This window comes from Pteropus medius, unplaced genomic scaffold, assembly GCF_902729225.1.
Source record: "Pteropus medius unplaced genomic scaffold, Ma_sr-lr_union100, whole genome shotgun sequence".
NCBI lineage: Eukaryota > Metazoa > Chordata > Mammalia > Chiroptera > Pteropodidae > Pteropus > Pteropus medius.
The window spans coordinates 721,698-730,918 of record NW_024349140.1 but is presented as its reverse complement, the minus strand read 5'-3'; positions in this window follow the sequence as shown (position 1 = coordinate 730,918).

Genomic DNA, 9,221 nt, shown 5'->3' with positions numbered 1-9,221 from the left:
AAAAAAAAAAAAAATCCAGTGGCCTCCCAAGCACTCTGCTCTGGTGGGAAAGTGGAACCCCGCAGCCCCAGCCTGAGCTCAGGGACTCTTCTCAGTCTAATCACATGGGGGTGAGATGTGTTCATTACATTCTCAGGTGTACATTTTACGCTGGAAAGAAATTTATTTGAGATCATTTTTTAAATGTATTCTTAGAGAACTTTGAAATGTAAAGGGCTGTGGTATCCCTAAGGTAATTCAATTACTATTTGGACTAATATAACAAAAACACTATTTTAATTTTACCATTTTGTTTTGGGTGTCATATCTAATGATTCTTTGCCGAATTCAAGGTCATGTTTTCCCCTATTTTTAAAATAAGAATATTATAGTCTTACTTCAGACTTAGGTCTTTGATCTATTTTGGTAAATTATTGTATGTGGTGTGATATAAGGATCTAACTTAATTCTTTTTGAAAAGAATATTCTTTCCTCATTCTTGGCATCTTTTTTAAAACCAGATGACCGTGATGAATGGGTTTATATCTGGAATCTCAATCTAATCCGCTGATCTTTATGTCTGTTTTTGTGTCATTGTCATACCACCTTGATTACCATTGCTGAGTTGTAAAATTTGAAATCAGAAAATGTTATTCTTACCACTTTGTTTTACTCTTTCAAGCTTGGTTTTGATATTGTGGTTGCCCTGCAATTCTATATGAATTTATGAAACAGCTTGACAATTTCTGTAAAGAAGTCAGCTGAGATTATGTCAGGTATCGTGCTGAAAATCTAGATCATTTGGGGTATTATTGCCATCTCAACAGTGTTAAGTCTTCTGATCTATGAACATGGACTATTTTACCTATTATTTAGATCTTTATATAATTTTTTTAAGGTTCGATCTTTTTTCCTTGCCTCTATTGGTTAGGGAAAAATAAAGATCAAGGAAAAAAGATGGCATCGTCCCAAGGCCTTTACTCATTTTAATTAATTTGAAATATCCATATATCCAAATATCCAAATACCCACCCAACCACACCCTAGTGCAAATCAAATTTTTGCTTATAAAAAACATTTAATGGTTATTACTAGAAATTAATTTCAAGGGAAATGTGGCTAGGAGAGAGTTTTTCTCCACATATCCTCAAAATGTTTACAGTTCTATAACTGATATCCTTAGGCATGTATGTGGATTTATTAAATAGCCATCCAACTGATGACAGTTGGACACATGGTTTGCAAATTTAAATATATAAAAGTATGTAGTCATTTTTCTGTGTCAGTATGTGATTATTATAATTATGCATTATTTTTACAACTCCCTTGCTTTTATTTATTTATTTTTTTTACCATTTGACTCCCTTTACCCATTTCTCCTACCCCATCATCCCCTGACTCTGGCAACCACCAGTTTATTCTCTATATCTATAAGTTTTGTTTGCTTTTGTTTGTGTTTTTAAAGTTTCCAAACATAAGAGTGATTATATGGTAGCTGTCTTCCTCTGTCTGACATATTTCACTTAGCTCGATGTCCTCAAGGTCCATCTGTGTTTTCACAAATGGCAAAATTTCATATGGCTGAATAACAGTCCAATGTATATGTATATATAGTGTATGTATATACACACACATATATATATACACATATACCCCACAATTTCTTTATCCACTCATCCATTTTAGGCTGTTTCCATATCTTGGCTATTGTAAATAATGCTGCAGTGAACATGGGAGTACATATATTTTTTCAAGTTAGTTTTCATTTTCTTCAAATAAATACCCAGAAATAGAACTGCTGGACCCTATGTAAGCTCTATTTTTAATTTTTAAAGGAAATTCCATACTTTTTTCCGTAGTGGCTGTACTCATTTACATTCCCACCAACAGTGCACAAGGGTTCCCTTTTCTCCACATTCTCACCAATACTTGTTATTTCATACTTGTAGATCTTTATTAAAATTTTTAATGATATTTTGCAGTTTTCAGAGTATTTATTTTCTACTTTTATTAAATTTATTCCTATTTCATTCCTTTTGATTCTACTGCAAATAGATTTTGTTAATTTCATTATCAGACTGTTCATTGCAGTGTATAGAAATAGTTTATTTTTTATATACTGATCTTGTTTCATACAAATTTGCCATACTTGATTGTCAGTTCTAACAGAGACTTTTAGTGGATTCCTTATCTCCATACCAGATAAGTCATATGCAGGTGAAGATGGTTTTACTTCTTCTTATTCAATCTGGATTCATTTTATTTCATTTTTTGGCAAAATTGTTCTGGCTAAAATCTCCAGTACATTGTTAAACAGAAATGGAAGTAGCTGGCATCTTTGTTTTCTTCCTTATTTTTGGGAGAAAACATCCAGCTTTTCACCATTAAAGATAATATTAGCTGTGGGTATCCCATATGTACTCATTATTAGGTTCAGGAAATTTTCTTTGCATACTGGCATGCTGAGTATTTCTATCATAAAAGAATGTTGGACTTTGTCAAGTACTTCCTCCGAGTCTCTTGAGATGGTCATGATATTTTTCCTTTTTATTCTATTAATGCGATGCATTACATTAGTTGACTTTGAAATGTTAACCTACCCCTGCATACCTGGAATAAATTCCTTTTGGTCATGGTGTACAATTCTTTTAAGATGTCGTTTGATTAGGTACTAGCATAAGTTGAGGTTTTAAAAAAATTGGTATTAACAGAGGAAACAGGTCTTCGGTTTGTTTTTGTACTGATAAATCTGAGCTCCCCGAGTGGCTGCCAACGTAAAGTCAGACAAGTCATTTAGCTCCCCTAAGTCTGTTTCCTTTTTTACCAAATGTCATCATACTACTGCTTCCACGTTTAGGAGTCTGAGAAGATGAAATGAGCCAACTATCCAGGGTGCTGAGTGCCTTACACTTAGTAAGCCTTCCTAAAGTGCCTCGATCATCAGAATTGGCATTCTTGTTTCTATTCTCATTGTCATTATCATCATCTTATGAAGACTTAAAAGCACCACTTCTCTCAATGGAATCTACAACATTCTACACTGTAGATGAATCCATTGTTCCCTGAAGAGTAAGGCTGAATCTGGCCTGTAAAATGACTGAGAGCTAATGCTTTAAATAAAGTTCTGTGGTGACTATTTTGATTTCTTCTGCTGGTGTTTATTTTCCCATACTTTCAAATCTTTATAATAAATGCTCTGGTTATTCGTTTATGGTAATTCATGCCTTTCCCACAAGACCGAAGAATTCAGTTGATTCTCTCTCCCACTGCTACCTCAAACACCATGTCAATATTTCAGTCAGACCACAAGGAAGAAATACTTTTAAAGTACAAACATGTATCTGTTGTTCTGCCATTTAAAGGTACTTCATGCTTCTGATCACAAAAAGGATCAGTTGCTCTCTGAATTTTACTCAGAGCCAAGAGCAACTTCTTGAACCCTGGGTCACTCATTCTATTAGGGCCCTATTCCGAGGCCATGGGAAAAATCTCTCTCTCCACGTCTACAAAGACTTGCTGCGCTCCTTCAGCGGAGCTCTCTGGCTGAGATCACCGTCTGGTAGAATGAGTCTTGGGTTCTCAGAGCTTCCCACGGTGCAGGTGGGTCCACCAACACAGTATATTCTGCTCCTTGTCATTGCAACGATGGGGATACCAGGAACCACCTCCTCTTCCCAAACACACCTCACCGATATCATGTCCACTATGCCGACCACAGTGACTAAAGGACCTTGGAAAATACCACGCTATGACCTCGGCACAGGGGCACACTGTCCCTACTGTTACCTGTGAGAAGCAGAACAACTCATGGCTGACAGTGCAAAAAGCACAGGAGCATTTCTGCCCAGATGGGGCCAGGGCTGGAACTGTACAATTCCGACACGTGCAAACACTGGGCTGGGGAAGGACAGGGATGAGACGCAATTTCCTCAGCGCCAGGTTTCTGAAGTTCAACAGTGTGAGAAAAGGGACCAGACTTCAGCATCTTCCTCAGTGAATGCACATTCTTAGTATGAGGGGTCCTTTATTTGAGGTGGAGATGGGGAATTGGGAGATAAAAGAAAAACGAAAAACCAGAGGAATTCCCGACTTGAGGAAATCGGAGTGACTTCCAGGAAACCTGCTTCCAGACTTGTTTTCCACATAGTTCTTAAAGGGAAGATGAAAAACAGATCATGAAACGGAAATATCTTCTCCATCTCTCAGTTCTCCAAGCTGAATATCCACAGAGCTTTTCTTCCTCCGTTGTACCGTGACTGTGATGCTACAGCCAGTGTGTTCGCCTGAAGGCTAAGCGCCGGCTGAAACCTGGGCCCTTCTTTTCTCTCTCCATTGAGATCGCTTCTGTTCTTCGGCTCTGCCGCTCAGTCCCCGTGTCAGATGGCCTCCAGGGGTGCTTCTCTGTCCCTGTCCCTAGGCATGGTGTAATTATCGCTGTAGTTTGGGTAGACTTTGGGTAGTTTGTCTCAGATGATATTAAAGGTATTTCCTGAGGCGGGAGGAGGAAATGGTCCGAGCCGCTCCTTAGCTGTGCATCCTATATGGAGAGGGCGCCCGTCGCGGAGGGAGTCCGCCCTTGTCAGGATGAACGTTATGTTCAGTATCGCAGACTCGCCAATCAGTGGGGGTGTTATTTAGACGAATAATAATAATATTTTCTAATAAGTCTCATTACCGCTGGATTTAATAGCGCAACCACAAGTAAGGGCTGGCTCATGACCACGGAGTGTTTGTTGTAACCACCGATGAGAAAATATAACTACCTGCTTATATTTTCATGGCATACGATTTTTTTTTTTAAGTCAAAAACTTTTTCTAAGGTTAAGCTTTCTAAACACCACGAAGTCATTTTTCTTCGGAAATGATGGCTTGTCTTTGGCCCCAAGGCTCTTTTTCGGAATCTGACTCAGGATGCCCACCTAACGCACCCCTGGAATCTGTGCCTGTGCTCCCGTTGGGTCAGACCGCGTCAGACTCCTGTTGTCAACGAAGATCAAAATGAAGTTATCGCATATGGTGAGGGGACTTTGCGGTGTCTGCCTTTGTCAGGAAGGATCACGGTTCCACGGTGGACTCGCAGCACTACGTTTCAATGCAAATGTCCTTGGAGAGGACGAGTTCTGGCTGGTTTGGGCTCGGACACTTAACTCAGGCGTCCGTAACTCCCGCAGGAGCGGGCGAGGTCCTGAGCACTGTGGGTCAGATCAGGAGCTGCGGCCCGGGCGGGTGGGCCGTTGTCTGCAGCCCGGCCGACATCTGGCTCGCTCCCGCAGCGCTGGCATTGCGGCTCCCCGGTCCTTAAAGCTCCATGTTGCTTCGTCCGCTGTGACCTGCTCTGTTTGGAAGTCGTAGGCAGGAGTCAGGGAGACCAGGAAACCTAGAAATGGTTAGTGTGGGGCTCCAGGGGTCTTAGGACCGGGACGAGGGAACCTGCTGTGGCGACCTGCCTCTCCACCATCACCGTCAGGTCTGGTGTCTCGGAACCTGAGTCCGCGGGGGACGCCGCTGGGACCTCAGTCCCCTCCTGCACACAGCGTGGGGCCGGCAGCCATGTCCCCGGGCGCCTTGTTCCGTCACTGTGCGCAGTGACTTCGGCCCCGATCCTGGAGACTCTCTGGGCAGCTCTGCGCCCACAGCCCCGCGTTTTCCGCTATGGTGCGGTGACCACGGGTAGGTTTATCGGGTGACAATGGTGACTCGGGATCGGGGTTCGTGCGTGTCTGTGTGAGGAGCTGTGGTCTGTGGGGTCCCCAGTCCCTCTTTTCTCCCCAGAGAAGACCCGTTTTCTCTCGAGTTTCCCAAATGTTTGAGAAGCACGATGCCGTCCCCCAGCCTAGGAATGGCAATAAGTCCCTAAAATTCCAGATCCCTCCTCCGGTTCCCAAACGACATCTTCCCCTAATTCACAACATCATCCTCAACTATTTGTTCTCCGAGGTACAACTCAAACAGACCCAATATTTTAATTATTTATCGTTTCCTCACAGTCAATGGATGACTGTTTTTCAATGGTTTATTTTTGTCTGTGCATATTTTGCACGAGAAAAAGGAGCCTGGAATTCGCTGTCTGAAGTCCCCGTTCTTCTCCCTGGGACCTCCCCTAGGCACAGACGTCCTGTGGGAAGTCCTTTAGGCGTAGGCTCGTCTAGGGAAGCTTTCCTGGGTGCTCTCTCCTGTCGGCCTAGTTTCAGACCAGCGCGGCCCCCTCTTGAGTTTCTCAATTTCAAACATTTATTCACTTTGTTTTATTCTCAGTTTTTAAATGAATAAAAATTTATTTAATCATTTCGACCAGAAACACAATATATTAAAAATATTTCCAAAGGGGCAAGCAAGAGGTGAACTTCAGAAAAAAAATCCAATATTATGTTGCAAGCATTAAATTCTTGTTTCCCTTTTTTCCTCCCAGTGTGGGCAGTAATATTCTGAGGTCTGTTCTTTTATTTTGGATGAGTTCAAATGGGTCACCAGGGCTTAGACTTGCAGACCAGAGTGTTCAAGTATGATTAATAGTTTAAAAAACAATTTGTCATGAAAACAATAACTATCTTTTTTTTCCTCCAAAATGCGATACTTGAGGGTTTTCTTGGTGAGCTGGCGAAGTGCTTTAAATTTTCTTCCCTCCTTGACACATATACACTGACTGGGTCTGAGTGATTTTGCTGCATTGTTCAAACACTGAGTTTGTGTCATTTAAAATATCAGTGATGGTCCCAAGAAACTCCACTGAAGAGCAGAGGCCTGAGGTCAGTGACTTGAGCTAAGGCCCCTTGACCTGCATAGAGAAGCGCTTGAAGGCCCAGTGGTTCTCCCTGGGAGCCTCCCCCTGCAGGTGTTCTACCTGCTCACGCCTCCATGGAGGAGCCTTTACACTGAGAGAAGCTGCAGCTCTGGAAAGCTGGGGTGCCTCTAAACATCAGGGAGGGGGCAGTGACGCCCTTTCTTAGGTTTTACTTGTGGTTCCCCTCGGCCTCTTTCTAGACACAGGTAGGAGTTTTGCATCCACAGTGTAGGTGCACTGAGAGTGTAATTTGTGCACATCGAGAAAGTCTGTGAAAGTCAGGAGTTCTGTGTCCTGGGTTAGGGTTTATAAATTGGGAGTTCATCTGGGTCAGAACCTTACACCGAATCCAGTTGAGAGTTTCCTCACTGTGACATGAAGCCAGAGAGGGGAAAGATGTCCATTATTCCCTGGGGAGAGGAGGGTGTTAGGCTCCCAGAGTTCATTCCTGGGGTGGCTCAGGTGCCCTTTTCCTCTTTCCCCAGGGACTGACCCACTCCAGGGGTTCTATCTCAGCCTGGAGAGTCTGGAATATGGAACCTTCTACAAGCGGCTTTCTCTCTGTCCCCTGGGAAGTGGGCTGCTCATCTGAGTGGATTCCAGTACTTGTGTTTCTTCTCTTTGGATCCTTTATCGACTGAACAGGGCAGCCCTTTGCCTCTAGTTCTCTGAGCACTTTGTCATTTCATTCCCTGTGTACATAATAACATTTTTTACTTTCTTAGGCTTAAAAATGTAAGTTTATTAAGAGATATGACGGCATTAAGGCAAAATAATTGTGTGACCGAAGAGAATTTTTGTTCCTTACAGGCAAGAGAATCTCAGGATGTGAGATGAATATGTTTAAGTTTTCAGTCACATTTTTTTTTCTACATTAGTGTTTGTCCGTATCTCTATACATCTCTATACATTCACATTTAAAAGACTAAAGCAGTTGAATTCCTATTGTATTTGATGTGGGGACAACTATTAAAAGCTTATTTAAATACTCAAAATCCTACTACATTTAAGGGGCTAACCTCAACTCCCTAATACATTATAATATGCTACTTATTCCGAAAAGACTTCTAGTTTTAGATGTAAGGGAAACACAAACTATGATTCTGCATGTTATTTTAGTTAGAAAATGATTTGAAATTTTCATTTTGTATGGTTTACACTTTTGTAACTGAGTGCTTAAAAGAATTAAAGCTTCGAATGGTTAGTAAATAGTAAATTATGGTGTATATAAATTTCTCTGTTCATTTTAAATAATTTTGTAAGACAGCAGTCCAAATTAAGAAGACTCCCTGACCACATATCCTGGTCCTCTGCAGAGCTATTACTCCAGTCACCCCCAAATACACTGTTTTGATCATTTCTTGAGCTTCCCATTAGTGTTTCTTAATATAAATCAATTAAAAATGTGTATGTTTCTTACTCATCTTTATTCTTGTAATCATTTTTAGATGTTTGATGACTCACAGCTTACGCCTCACTCCAGCTTCTTCCCTTGGTACCCCAATCTGGACAAGCTGATGAGAAAGCCTGGTCTCTCCTTTAGAGCAGGCAGAAGAGTCCAACCACAGTAGACCTGCCTGTGGGATTGGAGGGGGCAGGGGAGAAGGACAACTATTACCCGTGCAAGAGGTGACCCCATCCAGTGGTCATGTCTGAAAGAGCAGTTGTTTAAAATGAGAGTGAGAGGGGAATGGGGAAAGGCAGCCAGTAGGTGGTAGGCTGGGTCTACCCTCCTGACACTATTCATTTCCTTACGTGCCTCTGCTGCAGCTGCCCCCACCTCTGCTGCAGCACAGATCCTGACTGTTGGGGTCAAGGGAACAACACTCATGACCTCACTGTGGCACAGCAAAGGGATTAGTTCAAAGAAGACTTAAGCCCAGGATCCTTAAACTCTATAAAGAAACTGGTTGTCATGCGTGAGGCTCCTAACCTCGATGGCACTAGTTTCAGGCTCTTGGGAGGAAAAAATTAATAAATACCAGGGTAGAGAGGCAACCCCCCCCCCACACACCCCTGAAGTATATCCAATGGCTAAGAGAAAAAGCAGTTCCAGTTTAGGACAGAAGGAAGGATAAAGGTATAGGAACCTCAAACAGACCCATGGTTAAAGGTGGGGGGTTCAGTATAAGCGGGAACCACGAGAGGATTCCTTTAGGCTGATGGAGTGTTTCCCATCTTGGAGGTATAACTATGCATTTGTGAAAACTCACTACTCTTTAAACAGTATGTGCATGTACTAAAAACAATTCATTGAAAACAACAAAAATGTTTTCCCATGCTGAGAGAATGTTTAGCTCTCCAGACCTTCGACTGCTACATACTCAGCACTTCCTTCCACCACCTCGGGATTCTTAGAACTGAAAGGTCTGGCAAAGTAGGACACGGGCCACAACAGAACTTTCCTGGTACCGAGTCTGACATTAGGAAACACCCTGTAGGGCTCACCTGCCCTCATTCA